The sequence below is a fragment of the Hyaena hyaena genome, unplaced genomic scaffold, assembly GCF_003009895.1.
Source record: "Hyaena hyaena isolate Hyena2069 unplaced genomic scaffold, ASM300989v1 scaffold_588, whole genome shotgun sequence".
Classification (NCBI taxonomy): Eukaryota; Metazoa; Chordata; class Mammalia; order Carnivora; family Hyaenidae; genus Hyaena; species Hyaena hyaena.
Genome location: NW_024081222.1, coordinates 488,569 through 504,067, shown reverse-complemented (window position 1 = coordinate 504,067; position 15,499 = coordinate 488,569). Strand labels below are relative to the sequence as shown.

At 37.8% G+C, this 15,499-nt stretch overlaps 1 protein-coding gene across 7 annotated transcripts in view; it reads right to left on the bottom strand.

The window, feature by feature from the left end:
- FARS2 (phenylalanyl-tRNA synthetase 2, mitochondrial) overlaps positions 1 to 15,499 on the bottom strand; it is a 609,022-nt gene that overhangs the window by 400,122 nt on the left and 193,401 nt on the right. Inside the window, exon 2 of one of the 7 annotated variants that reach the window (XM_039256853.1) lies at positions 8,220 to 8,352. The exons of the other annotated variants lie outside the window; for them this stretch is intronic. The gene's annotated coding sequence lies outside the window, so the exon portion shown is untranslated. The remainder of the gene's footprint in view (positions 1 to 8,219; positions 8,353 to 15,499) is intronic. 7 annotated transcript variants of the gene reach the window in all.

Genomic DNA, 15,499 nt, shown 5'->3' with positions numbered 1-15,499 from the left:
TTCAGTCTTCAGAAAAATTTTAAAAATTAGAAAACTAGAAAGGACCACAGAGATTAAGTCCAACAGCCACACTTTGTAGATAAAGAAACCAAGTCACAGATTAGCTATCTTCCCAAGGATGTGCAGCCAATCAGTCAGTCAGAGGTGAGAATCCAGTTGCCTAATTACCAGGTAAATGTTCTTTCTACTTCAACTTCAGTCTAGTTAAGATCTTACCAATAATGTGGAATCTAAAAAAGCAAGTACACAGAAGCACAGGGATGCAGTGGAGGGGGGAATGAAAAGATGTTGGTCAAAAAGTACAAAGATGCAGTTTATAAGATGAAAATGTCTAGAGATCTAATGTATGGTGTGACAGCAACTATGGTTATAATACTGTATTAATACTGGAAATGCACAGAGTAAATTTCAGATACTCTCATTAAATATAAAAAAATGGTAACTACGTGAGGAAATTATTGTGAAATTATTGTAGAAATCATTTCATATACGTGTGTATCAAATCATTATATACCTTAAATATATACAAGTTTTATTTAAAAATTAAATTAAGTGAATTTAATAAATATATAAAAACAAAAAGGTATCCGAGACATCCTATTATATGGTCACAGATTATTCTTGGATGCTTTTGGTTGTTCAGTAGGTCACATGAGAATGCTATAAACTGTCTTTACCATTATAAATCTAGCACAAGTGACTAGAACTAGCAAAACACCAAGCAAATGTTTGTTAAAATAATTGTGGGGAAATGGCCAACTTCCATTAACTTTTAATCATACAAGGGCAAAGCAGGAGTAGTATTAATACAAAAAAACCCAAATGTCTCTAAAAAGGCAGCTCTCTATATTACTAGTAAGAGTGTTATTGGTACAACTTTTCTAGAAGGCAATTCAGCACTACCAAGAGATTTAAAACTGTTCATACCCTTTGACAGGGTAATTACCTTTCTAGGAATTTATCACAAGGAAATAATGTAAATGAAGACAGAAGTAAACACAAAGAAGTTTCATTATAGTATGATTTATTATACAAAAAAAAAAGAAACAACATAAACATCCCCCAACAAGGGAGTGATTAAGTAAATTATAGAACCATACAATAAAATATTAGGCACTCATAAAGTATAATGTATTCAAAGAGTTTTAATGATACAACCATACACTTATAAAGTGATAAATAACATAAAATTGTACATATGATATGATCTTAACTATGTAAATATATTATATACCTATAAATATATGTATATTATATTTAGGAACTGAACAAGATTTAATAAGTATAATCCCTGGTCCTTATTTTGTTTTGTACTTTTATATTTCTAAACTTTTTAAACAGATATTAAATTTTAAACTTTCTTATTGTGAAATACTGAATTATGATTATAAGAAGTTGTTTTAAAATATCTGTTGAGTTGAGCTCTAGCCATCTTAATTGCCTACACTAAACTCACTTATAACTATATCAAGAATAAATGCCACCAGTATAAATGTAACATAGCCATAGATAGTTAATTAATTGTGTTCAGTGACACACTAAGTAGTTATTTTTTTATAACAATGCAGGTAGAATGCTTGGCATGTAAAAACTTCTTTGCCTTTCCAATTTCCTCTCCCTAGCTATAAATCAACTGCCATAATCACAATGCCAATCACTTAATGTTATTTTCCTAAGATATTCATATTTTCTAGGAGATTAATGCCAGGTCCTATACCAAATAAATGCTTATCAATTATACCCATTAATGAAGTCTTTAATACATGTAAAAGCTAAAATGTTACATTGTATTTTGGTTAAACAAATATTTCTTTCTAAGGAAAATTCTCACTAAAACTTAGTTCAAACTAAGCTAACCTATGCTTTATATACAGCTCATTGTTATGGGACTGCCAGAGGACCTCAGAAAAGTATGACAGTATTACTACCGTATGGTAATCATCAGCCTCAATATGGCCATCTAATGATGGGCCAGCCCTGATACATGGAAATCAAGAAAGCTTGTTCCAGTCTCCTGTCTTTATCATGGGATTCTGTCGTAGCAGGCTCTCCTCAATTTGGTTCCCCCTTGTTTGCGGTTATTACTGCATACTCACTTTCAAAGGCCAGAAATTAACTCATGACACATTTTTCGCTACAGCGGTTATGGGGTTTTACATCTGCTGTGATGTGTGAACACCACCAAGCACGTCTCTAATTCTCTGCAGACACCAGCTGGTGTCCTACAATTTACTGAATTCTGGCACTATCTACCTGGAGATAGCATTAGGTAGCACAGGTTAAGAGCTCCGTCCCACAAGACTGCCCCTTTATCCCGTTTTAGATGCCAATCACCAGTCCAGATGATGATTGGCTGTAAATCAGAGGTTCCCCCTCCTCAGGTTTTATCAATTTACTAGAGCAAAAGTCAGGAAAACAGTTTACTTACTAGATTAATGGCTTATTATAAAAAGATATAACTCAGGAACAGCCAGACAGAAGAGAAGCATAGGGCAAAGGTTGTGGGAAGGAGGATGGAGCTTCCATACTCTCTCTGGGCACACCATGCTCCACGTGATCAGCAACCCTAAAGCTCTCTCACCACATCCTTTTGGGGTTCTATGGAGGATCCATTACATATACCTGATTAAATCAGTTGTCATGGTGGCTGTGCTCAATTTCTAGCCCCTCTCCCTCTCCTCAAAGGTCTTGTTGGTTCCCTTGGCAACCAGCCCCCATCCTCAGGTTAACTAGGGGCATTCCAAAAGTCACTTCATTAATATAAACTCAGCTGTACTAGGAAAGGATTTGTTATATGAACAACAAAAGGCACCCATTTTACCTTTATGTCCCTGGAGGTTTTTCTGGTAGTGGGAACAAAACTAAATATTTTAACAACAGATGTGCTTAGGGGTTACAATTACAATTAGAAATTACAAGGGTTGGGGCACCTGGGTGGCTCAGTTGGTTGAACTTCCTTGATCAGATCATGATCTCACAGTCCTGTGGGTTCAAGCCCCATATAGGGCTCTCTGCTGTCAGCACAGAGCCCACTTCAGACTACAGATCGTCTGTCCCCTTTTCACTTTGCCCCTCCCCAACTTAAATAAATACACACACACAAAAGAAATTACAAGGGTTTAGGAGCTATGGGCTAGGAACATGGACTAAACCAAATATGTATTTCTTAATTTAAATCTCATTAGCACATCTACATTAATGTCACTGTCATCAGCACTACTTGCCTCATGCTGGCCTGAATTTCAGCAATGTCCTCATCACTCAAGGAATGTACAAGAGGCACAACATTATCAAATTTAGCATCTTTTTTAATTTATTTAATATTCTGGGTGATCAACTTCTGGCATAAGAAGAGAGTGTGACATAATCTTTTCATTAATGCCATGGTTTCCTTCAACGTCTCCTTTGCAGGTTTAATTTCAAACTTCATTGTAGTCCCAAGTCAGGAGCAAGCATTTGTAGTGTTGATTGATCAACCTCATTTCAAGCATTAGGAACTGCATCAATAGCATTTTTAAGGTTGAGTTCTTGTACTGAAAGTTGTAAAACCAAAAGAATCTATTAACTACAGCAAGCGTGCAGATTAGTTCCATTTTTTAAACGTGTTTACTAATGTGAAACCTCACTAACACAAAATCGGTAAGTTGCAGAATGGGGAGTTCCATGCCCTTACACTCTTAATCAGTATCAATTGCAGGAAAAGTCTGACTTGACCTTACTGGGACTTGACCTTGAATAAGGAAGGAAGCTGAAGGACTTGGGTAACAGGTCAGCCAATGAGAAGCCACCATACTCGGAACTCTCCATTCATTCCAATGAACTTCTAGTTCATAACTGCTTTCCTAATTTACTCATTTTCTCCCTGAAAAAGCTTGCCTCTCATTTGTTCCCTGAGTTGCCTGCAGTTTTGCCTCAGCTTGTTTGTCCTGGGATTGCAATTCTCTTTTATCTTTGAATAAATCCATCTTTTGCTGCTAAAATAACTGGCAACTTTTACTTTTAGGGTTATCAGGAACATAAAATTCTTTAATCACCAGGTTCTATTAAAGATGTCACAGGGGTGCCTGGGTGGCTCAGTTGGTTGAGTATCCGACTTCGGCTCAGGTCATGATCTCACAGTTTGTGGGTTCGAGCCCGACATTGGGCTCTGTGCTGCCAGCTAGGTCAAAGCCTGGAGCCTGCTTATGATTCTGTGTCTCCCTCTCTCTCTGACCCTCCCCTGCTCATGCTGTCTCTCTCTCAAAACAAACAAACAAACAAACATTTAAAAAAAAAGATGTCACATTGTTGGGTTGGGCAAGTGTCAAAAACATTACTTTTCACAATAAACTAAAAAGTAAGGCTATGTAAACCAGTTATCTAGGAACAACAAAATTCTTTTTCTCTTCCAGTCCATCTTATCATTAGTGAGTTTATACTGCTGATACAAGGAGTAATAAACTGTTCAGAAAATACTTCTCTGGTTAGCTCTGCCGTCTTATGTAAATAATAATTCCTAAGTAAAATGCATGTATACTCATCCGCCCCTTATTCATGGGGAATATGCTCCAAGACCCCCAGTGGATGCCTAACTGCAGATACTAACGAACCCTATAAATCCTGTTTTTTGCTATGCATACCTGTGATAAAATTTAACTTCTAAGTGAGGCCCAGTAGAAGATTAATAACAACTTAATAAAATAGAACAATTATAATAGTATGCTCTAATAAACATTATGTGAATGGACCCCTTTCTCTCTCTCGGTCTCCCTCTTTCTCTCAAAATTGTGAGAGAAACTAAGAACACAGTTGAAACTTGGTCAAATAAGACAAAGGTCTTACAAACTAAACTGCATACATCTAGGTCCTGGTCACCACAACCAGAGTTTGTCTTCCTGAGACTGAGACTATAATGAAAAAGACCACATGCAAATGAAGTCAGTCATCAGAGACAAGGCCACACATTATCGAGATAGCTCTACTTTGGAGAATAAGAAGGAAAGTTATTCTGAGAGGGGTTGTGTTCAATACACAAAGAATAAGGTCACCAAGAGTCCAGCTTGGGTGTGCAGAAATTAACAGTGTCTGCAAATTCTGGAAATAACTGGGCACCACAAAAATTTATCTCCTGCTGGCTGAGTTGAAATTAATAGAAATAACCTAGATATTTAAAACAGAAATATTCACACTTTGAATGCCAAATGCATCTAGTAGTAATTATCTGTGGACATGTATATCTCTCCCACAGGCTCAAACGGACACTGTGTTTTTGAAATCACTGATGTGCAGTAACATGAAATGCCTAGGAGAATCTTTTAACACACAGTTGTATTGAGAGCATCTCATATTCTTTCCTTGACTTTGGTCCATTTAGACACAATTATTCTTTTGCAGAGCATCTGGTGTGCCTAATTCCTAGAAATTACTGTAGGCACCGATAATGACAACCTGGCTTTTCTACCTGGGGCACTTTAACAGCACTGAAGAGAATAAAGTGAATAAACTCTTTTCTCTAAGGATTCACCAAGATATGTTTTTCTGATTGACTCTGAAGCACGTAGGTGACAAAAAGGGAAGCCAAGGCAGGAAGCTGTAGTTGTCAGCACACAAGAGGGTCTACAGCTCAGAAACACCAGCAGTCCCTTCCCTTTCAAAAATGCCCTCTGCTTGCATGGATAAGTGAAAGTACTTCTTACCTTAAGTGACTATTTACTTATCCATCATTGGTTTTAACAACATATTTAAGGCATGGCTTAAAGCCACCAGCAAGAAAATGGCACTGGACTTGACGCCTGGGGCACATGGCTTCCACAGGCTGGCAAAGGTCCAGTTGCAATATTAACAAGTATACCATTTGTCAAGACAATTATGCAAGAAACCTTGGCAGCTGCTCACAGAGGGCAAGCCTGATGAGAGACAGTGCCAGAGCACACAGATCAGAGAGCCTGAGAAATCCCCTGGTACTTCAGTCTTCTTTGGTAATAGTTACCTTTTGCGTGGATAATGCCCTTTATTAAAATGAAGTCTAACGGGGAAGAAAGGAGCCAGAAAAGCAATTTTAAAACAGTCATTATCTGAATATACAATGCTCCCATTCAGAAGAGGTGTCTTTTCATCACTATAAATTCAGTTGAGAAATGACTACCAATATCATTCTTTGCCTTCTTTTCAAGAATGAAAATTTTGAAAATGTTCTGCCACACTGGAAGTTTCTTAATTGTTCAAGAATTAGAGGGGAACTCCAGAGAAAAGTATCTTGTGATGGACATAAAAACAAATGGAAAAATATGGCACTCGGTTCCAAGAGAAATCAGTTCTGTTGCATGAAGTCAAAGGTTAAAATCTGTAATTAAACAAATGCACAAGGGAATGACTATGGACCAAGGACACTGAAAAATGAATTTGAATATTGGTTAATAAGTGTCTAAAGATATAACCATATTTGGAACTGCAGAGAGATTTGCAATCACCCTTGCCTATTTTTTCAGTTAAGAAAGGTACCATCAGGGGTGCCTGGGTGGCTTAGTTGGTTAAGCGTCCGACTTTCACTTAAGTCATGATCTCGCGGTTCGTGGGTTTGAGCCCCACGTCAGGCTCTGTGCTGACTGCCAGCTCAGAGCCTGGAGCCTATTTCAGAGTCTGTATCTCCCTCTCTCTCTGACCCTCCCCTGCTCACGCTGTCTCTCTCTCTCCTAGAAATAAATAAAAATATTAAAAAAAAAAAAAAAGAAAGGTACCATCAGTTAAAATTAAGATATTTGCCCAGTATTCATTAGTATGAATGAAACTTTCCTCAATATGCCAAGGAAAAACTTCCTCTCAATGCATGGAAAATAGAAAACATACATTGTGAAACAAATACACCAAACTCATCTTTTATGTTCCTTAGCACCTTAGCAAACCCAAATGATACACTAAAACTGCTAGTTACTCTTTAACGTGAACCAACCTGCTGGTTATCACTTATTTTGTTTTTAATGAAAGGCCTATACTGTGGTTCTCCATCCATATTTGAAAAATGACAGCATAATTATCCACTAAATTCCACATGTAAGATAACTATATAATAATCTTACTAAAGTACGTGTACAGAACAGGCTTAAAATTAAAAAAAAAAAAGTACTCAGCTAATGAAAAAGAATAAAGTTTTCATCCAGAAATAATTTAGCAAGCAGAATGGCTATGGCAAGTGAAATTAAAACTTGTTTTAAATCAACTCACTAAACTGCCTATTAAAGACTATTTTAGGCAATTAGAAATATTACTGTCACATAGAAGAAATAGCCTCCAGGTTAAAAATTTATTTTCTCTTAAATATTCTAAATAAATTGATTTTAGCTAAGATTCTCCAAATAAAAGCACTGCATATAAAATCCTAGAGTCTGGGCTGTTGTGGTGGAAGAAGTAAATCACAGCACACAAAGGCCAGTCCTCAGTTCCACAATTATTAAGTAGACACTATCAGCCTGAAATGTGTGTCTGCTAACAAACGGTAACGTAACATCACCACCTCTCTGAAGTGTTTTCTTTCTTCTTTATATTACTTTTTTCATTCAGTTCTCACAACACAACAAAAAACATAAACTGATTTGTCCAAAGCCAACTGATAACCGAAAGCCTTGAATGGAGCATCAGGTCTGCAGCCCAGGCCTTCTGACCCCCACCAGGCCCCAGTCTGTCTTGCCGCTGCCACGGCCAGCCAGCCGTCCCCTGATACGTACTGGCCCTTCCTCGCATCTTCCAACAGAAAGTCCTGCTACGTTCCTTGTCAGGTTTCTTTTCAAATGAAAACACACCTTCCCACTGACATGTTTCATAATTCCAGAGATGTTTTATCTCTGTGAAAACCATGTCTTCTCCTTCGTACTTTCCTCAAACCCAGCTGTGCCCTCTCTTCTCTCTTCCCCATGTGCACACAAGACACTCATTGAGTGCACCCGGCAGCTGTCTGTCAGAGCTTAAACTACTGGAGGGCAGGGACAGTATTTTTGTCCTTAAAACAAATGTTTTTCCAAGTCGAAAGGAGTGAACCCCACTAAGAATATCCATGTTATATCTTTCTGTATTACTGTTCTGCTGAGAAAAGACGCTATTTGTGAACTCACAGTGACATTCACCATACCACCCTCTCCCCACAGCACATGCAATTATAAAATGGTGAAAAGCCAAGTACAGCAGCGATGGTAATTTAGCAAGCCATTTGAAAGGGTGGAAATCAAACAACATTCTTTAATTCTTACTTCAGAGAAGGTTGTTATATGCACGTTAAACCATATCCTGTTTATAGTGGCAAGAGTGAAATTTAGGAACATTTATGAGGGTTCCATCAGCCTCAACCAGTCAATTATATTATGTTCTCCGTTAAAATTCACCCTGTAAAAAAAAAAGAAAAGAAAAGAAAAGAAACATTGCCCTGTAAAGGGGCACCTGGGTGGCTCTATCAGTTAAGCATCAGACTCTTGATTTTGGCTCAGGTCATGATCTCACAGTTAAGGATATCAAGCCCCACATCAGGCTCTGCACTGATAGCACGGAGCCTGCTTGAGATTCTCTCTCTCCTCTCTCTCTGCCCCTCCCTGGCTTGTGCATGCACATGTGCACACTCTCTCTAAATAAATAAAAACTAGGGGTGCCTGGGTGGCTCAGTCGTTTAAGCAGACAACTTTGGCTCAGGTCATGATCTCAAGGTGCATGGGTTTGAGCTGCACATTGGGCTCTGTGCTGACAGTTCAGAGCCTGGAGCCTGCTTCAGATTCTGTGTCTCCCTCTCTTTGCCCCTCCCCACTCACACTCTGTCTCTCTCTCTCTCTCAAAAATAAAGTAAAAAAATAAATATAAAAAAAAAAAAACACCTAAAAAAAAATCTGTAAAACACATAGGTCTGCTTTTCTCTATGCACTTTGTAACTTCTAAAGGATTAGCTAGAAATCAGTTAATTGAAACTTCAAAACATATATGAAACAAAAATGATGAATATAATATACACAGTCCATCCTCATTATTTATGGTAGTTTTGATCTATAACATCTCTAAGAACACTAGATTAGTGAATACTGAACCACTGTTCCTAGGGTAAATACAGAGTTAGTTTCCTGTAAGCCTCTGTTCACATTTTTGTCAACTAATCAATACATAACCTTGTTTTATGTGTGTTTCTGTTAAAAGATACTCTACTTAATATATACTGTTGATTTACTAACATCAAATTCACAACCAACAGCACTATAACTCAGGCCTGAATAGAGCTATCCAACACAGGTATTTTCTCCATAAGGCACATCAGAGCCTTCTAGAGCAGGGAAGCACAAGACAGCACTTCAGCACTACTCCTAGGGGCCATTATAAACAGCAAAATCATCAACAACACAAAAACGTGAAAAACATGGCACTAAATGGCTGGCAAAATATACACACATTTATAGAAGGAGATGAAACAAGAAGGCAGGGCATTGTGTTATTGGACCTCGAGTGGAAACATGAGGGAATCAAAGTTTTGATGCTCTCTACATATCCTCAAATGACCGTGAAAACCCGACAAGTATTGATTTTGAGGTTACAAACAAATGTTAGCAACTAAGCAAATTTACAAATACAGAATCCATGAATAATCCAGGAATAATAAGGACTGCATGAATGTCAAGATACTGACAACAGCAGATGCTTCCATGGAAGTGAACCTAGCTGACTGGGAGATGGGGGGCAAGGGGGCTTACATTTTTACAAAAGTGTTATAACCTCTTGCATTTTGCTGTGTGTGTGTGTGTCTGTGTGTGTGTGTGAGAGAGAGAGAGAGACAGACAGACAGACAGACAGACTGAGTCAGAAACAGAGAGAGAATTTTATGACTTGTGCTCAGAGAAAATAGCATTAAACATATTAATGATATAAAAAATGTAAAAGTAAGTTTGGAATTCTAACAGTAAAAAGACTACCAAATAAAATTAAGTGTAAGAAAGAATGAAAGTAGAAACTGTCAGGTCTGGCAGGTTTCGGAAGGGACACCAAGATGGCAAGTCTGATGGGTTGGAAGAAGACACCAAGATGGAGGATTGGACTCCATCTTATGACCGCCTCAGGACTTTCCCGCCACCAGCTTCCAGCTACCAATTTCTCGCCACTGGTTTCTCAGAAGACACTTCACCTCAGCAGAAATGAAACCCAACCCAGAAAAAAGCAAGAGCAAATAAGGAAACCTGCCCTTGCAGGTCTCAACTTGGAACTACAGTCCTATATATCCCCCTCTCCCCAGTCTCGGGGGGTGACTTCCTTGGCTTGCTTTTACCCCCAAACCACGAACTTCGCCCGAGAGCCCTTTTTAATAAAGGTGTGCTCAGCCCTTTCCCCTTGGCTCCTTTGTCTTGTTCTCGAGCATCTTTGGTTCACCACCCTCTGTTATTTAACCTTACAGAAACAAATGAATTCCAAAACAGAAAATAGCAAATATTTGGAGTTTCTCTGTCTAGAAATGACAACATGCTCTTCATTAAGAGAATAGCACAGAGGGAAGAAAAACAAAAATCCCATGACCTTAAGCTCTCAATTCCCACCCAAGGAGGGGGCTACAAGAGATATAGTACAAAATGAAGATATTTTAGATATAATTGTATAGTAAAGAATGAGCTTTACACATAATTTAATTTTTCCAGGTTATTGTTATTTTAAACATTTAAAATATTTTGCATAAGACAGTGGTTCTCAAAGTGTCCCAGAATCAGCAACATCAACATCAAAAAAGACACTGTGAAGGGTGCCAAGGTGACTCAGTAGGTTAAGCCACCGACTTTGGGCTCAGGTCATGATCTCACGGTTTCTGAGTTTGAGCCCCACATTGGGCTGTGTGCTGACAGCTCAAAGCCTGGAGCCTGCTTCAGATTCTGTGTCTCCCTCTCTCTCTACCCCTCCTCCTTTAACGCTATGTCTCCCTTCTCTCTCTCTCTCTCTCAAAAATAAACATTTAAAAATTTTAAAGGAAAAGACAAAAAACAAAACTGTGAGCAATAGATTCTCAGGCCCCACCCCAGATCCAAGAAGTAGAGACTCTGGAGTAGGGCCAGCAGACTGTACCTTCACAAGGCTCCTGGGTAATTCTATGTCAGCAAAGCTTGGAGAATCACTGGTACAGAAACACTTTGAAATGTTACTACACTATTTAACAAAGGCTATAAACAAAATTTGAACTTTTCTCAATGACACGGTCATCCTTTAGGAAAAGCTATTGCTATTTCTGCACTTTTTTTTAGTGTTTAATTTTGATTTCGGGGTGGAGTTTTTTGCCTCTTTCTTTGATTTCAGTTGGCCTGCAGAACCTCTACCACTATTAAAATAGTACTAATAGCTCTGCCATCCTTTCTGAGTTTGAGGCTTTCACACTGTTGTAAGCTATCAGAGAAGCAAAATAATTAAGCTCATTAGAATTAAATGCTATGTATCCATAAGACTGGGTGCAGTCCTAAGGAATAAAGTGCCTGGTTTTAGTGCAGGAAGATTGAAATGGCCAGTTTTTTATTCCTGTAAGGCTTTTAATTCCCAGACACTGGCTGTGCACCAAAAGAATGACATGGATAGAATATTAATCTGTAGATATGGTGGAGATGTTAACATATTAAGATTTGGAAATATTTTTCACTTAGACTAGAATATATGTCTGTGACTATTGTTATAAGAACTCCATTCAAAATGTACAAAGTTGCAAAGAGGAGGAATTCCAGAAGCCTGGTTTCCAGTTCTACCCTGGGCTTCATTCTTTCCAAGCCTTTCCAACATTAAAAAGGATAGTTCTTTCATGCAGCTAGTTAAGCAAGTATTTACATTTGAAAAGAAACTTAAAATTTTTAAGACAGAGGGAACTTAAAGATGAGCTAGACTAAGTATGGCATTTAACAGATGCAAAATCTGAGGCTCAGAGACACCTTCCCTGCAGAGATCAGGCCTTCTACTCCCCTTTACCTGTCACCTTGTGCTCTTTCCATGGTCCCACCTGTATCTTCCTCCACACAAAGACAGCACAAGCACCCAGAGAGTGGTAAGCAAACACTTAAGCAGAGTGGGCATTACAATTTAAATTATTCTAGATTTTAGAATAGCCAAAACACTCTTAGGTGTTTTAAAGAAGAAAAACAGAGCTGGGGGTGTCACAATTCTAGATATCAGCTTCTACTACAAAGCTGCAATAATCAAAACAGTATGGCACTGGCACAAAAGTAGGCACACAGATCAACAGAACAGGATAGAAAACCCAGAAACATATCCACGATTGTATGGTCAATTCATCTTCAACAAAGCTGGCAAGAATATGCAATGAGAAAAAGACAGCCTCTTGAACAAATGGTGCTGGTAAAACTGGAGAGCTACACACAGAAGAATGACAATGGACCACTTCCATATATTGGACACAAAAATAAACTCAAAATGGATGAAAGACCTAAATGTGAGACCTGAAAACATAAAAAACCTAGAAGAGAGCACAGGCAGCGGCCATAGCACTATCTTTCTAGATATGTCTCCCAAGGCAAGGGAAATAAAAGGAAAAATAAACGATTGGTAGCTCATCAAAATAAAAAGCTTCTGCACAGTGAAGGGAACAACCAACAAAACAAAAAGACAACCTACCGAATGGGAGAAGATAATTGCAAATGACAAATGATAAAGGGTTAGTACCCAAAATATATAAAGAACTGATAAAACTCAGCATCCAAAGACAAACAATCCAATTCACAAATGAGTAGAAGACATGAACAATCATTTCTCCAAAGATGACATACAGATGGCCAACAGACACATGAAAAGATGCTCAACATCACTCATCATCAGGGAAATGCAAATCAAAACTGCAATGAGGCATAACCTTAGACTTGTCAAAATGGCTAAAATAAAAACACAAGAAACAACATGTATCAAGTATCATCAAGGATTTAGAGATAAAAGAACCCTTGTGCATTGTTGGTAGGAAGGCAAACTGGCATACCACCGTGGAAAACAGTATGGAAGTTCCTCAAAGAGTTAAAAATAAAACTACCCTATAATCTAGTAATGACATTACAGGGCATTTACCCAAAGAATATAAGAACACTAAGTCAAAAGGATACATGCATCCCTATGTTTACTGCAGCATTATTTATAATAGACAATCTATGGAAGTAGTTTAAGTGTCTACTGATATATAAATGGATAACGATGATGTAGGGTGATGTGTGTGTGTGTGTGTGTGTGTGTGTGTGTGTGTGTATAATGGAATATTAATCAGCCATAAAAAAACGATTATCTTTCCATTTGCAACAATATGGATGGAAGTATATAGTATAATGCTAAATGAAATAAGCTTAGTCAGAGTATAAGAATAAGAATAAGCTCAGTCAGAGAAAGACAAATACCATAAGATTTCACTCATGTAGAATTTAAGAAACAATACAAAGGAACAAAGGAAAAAGAGAGGAGAGAGACAGAGAGGCAAACCAAGAAACAGCCTGTTAACTATATACACAAACCGATGGTTACCAGAAGGGAAGTGGGTGGGGGGATGGGTGAAATGGATGAAGGGGATTAAGAAGACACTTAAGAGCACTAAGTAATGTATACAATTGTTGAATCACTATATTGTACACCTAAAACTAATATAACACAGTATATTAACTATATTGGTAAAAAAATTTTTTTAATGTTTTTAAAAAAGAAAAATAAATCAGTGTTAATCTTCTGAAAGAGGAGCATTATTTTTTTTTAAGGCTTCCTCCCAGAACTCAAAGAAACTGTCAAAAAAACATCATGGAAGTAGATGACCTACCTTATAAATGTGGAAAAAAAAAACAAAAACAAAAGCGGATTTCAAATTTTTATTGCCAGAGATTTAGTCTGTTAGACATAATGTCCTTGTCTTTTTATGGCTATTGCAGAAGTGTACTGCTTCTAAATGACTGAATACAAGAAACTGAGTATTCACATTTGGAAAAAGCTTAAGTGTCCAACCTTAAGGGGCTGGTGAAATAAAGTGCTGGTACTGTTAAAATTAATTTTGAAAAGAGGTCATTAGATGGAGGTTACTCTAAATGCTATGGCGGCCTACCTAAGCAAAACAAAATCTAAGCCTGCAAATGTCTCAAGGTTACGAAATCAAAACTTAAGGACAAATGATCACAAACAGCCAACTAAATTTTAAGCTATTGCCAATCAATAATTTCTTTACTTCACTTCTACCTTTTCTCACCCCATGCTCCTGTCCATGGAGTGCTCCTATCCATTTTTGGTTTGGCACCGCTCAATTCAAATCAGTATTTGCTCAAACTCTTAAAACGCTTAATGTGCATCAGATTATCTTTTAACAGATCAGATGATGTGAGAGAAAACATTAATTGAAAATATTTCTTGACACTGGTCAAGGATCATGAAATAGATAATGCAGCTAAAAAACTGTACATATAAATGATACTATATTTTTTCATATGTGTGTATGTCTTATCCTAGAAAACCTACCATATGAACATATAAAGAAATTAACTGCACCTGATTTCCCCCACCCTGCTTTTATGCACTGAACTTTCCTAATGTGGTTTCTTGTGGAGGATCAGTCCATATCTGCCAATATTCTGTCAAAGTACTCTTGAAAATCCTCCATGAGCTATTACAAAGTATATATCAGAAGGGGTGCCTGGGTGGCTTAGTTGGTTAACCGTCCGACTTTCGCTTAGGTCATGATCTTACGGTTCGTGGGTTCAAGCCCCGCGTGGGGCTCTGTGCTGACTGCCAGCTCAGAGTCTGGAGCCTGTTTCAGTCTGTGACTCCCTCTCTCTGACCCTCCCCTGCTCATGCTGTCTCTCTCTCTGTCTCCTAGAAATAAATAAACATTAAAAAAAAAAAAAGTATATATCAGAAATGTGTTTTCTGGAGATGCAGATTTTTATGGGTTTGCTAAATTTCAAGTCCACCAACCAGTAGCTGTTCATCATACTGTGAAAAGGTATGTTCCCACAATCTAAAACAAATTAATTTCACATCTCCACATCTCCCTATCCAGTTCTTTTGTTTGGTCATAAAGCTTATTGCCCTCATAAAAACTAAAAGCATTTGTAGAGAAAGAAAAAAGTTTTCCTCGATCCTCTTAGAGTTTTATGACAGGGTTTGAAAATTAAACCGACAAAGACAGATTTAACAGGAGAAAAACATGCAAATTTCATTAAATGTTCACATGTACATGGGAGCCTTCACAAGAGAATGAGGGCCCAAAGAACAGGAAGCTTTTATATCTTGTAGACAAAGAAACAATCAATTTGTGAAAGGTGAGGGCAGTAAATGATAAAGTAACTAAGAAGGTAGGGGTTAGCCTAACAAGGTTTATTTGCACAGATTTCTCAGCCCCAAATTCCCATCTCTGGTGATAATAATGCATTCTTTCCTCCTAGTACAGGGAGAGTGCCTTTCATACAGGAGATTTATTTCCTGCCTTCAAAGAAGATGGTGGGGAGAAGCAGAGTGACCTTCTTGCTTCCGTCATTTTTTTAAATTCCTTCAGCTTAAGATCTTCAATACA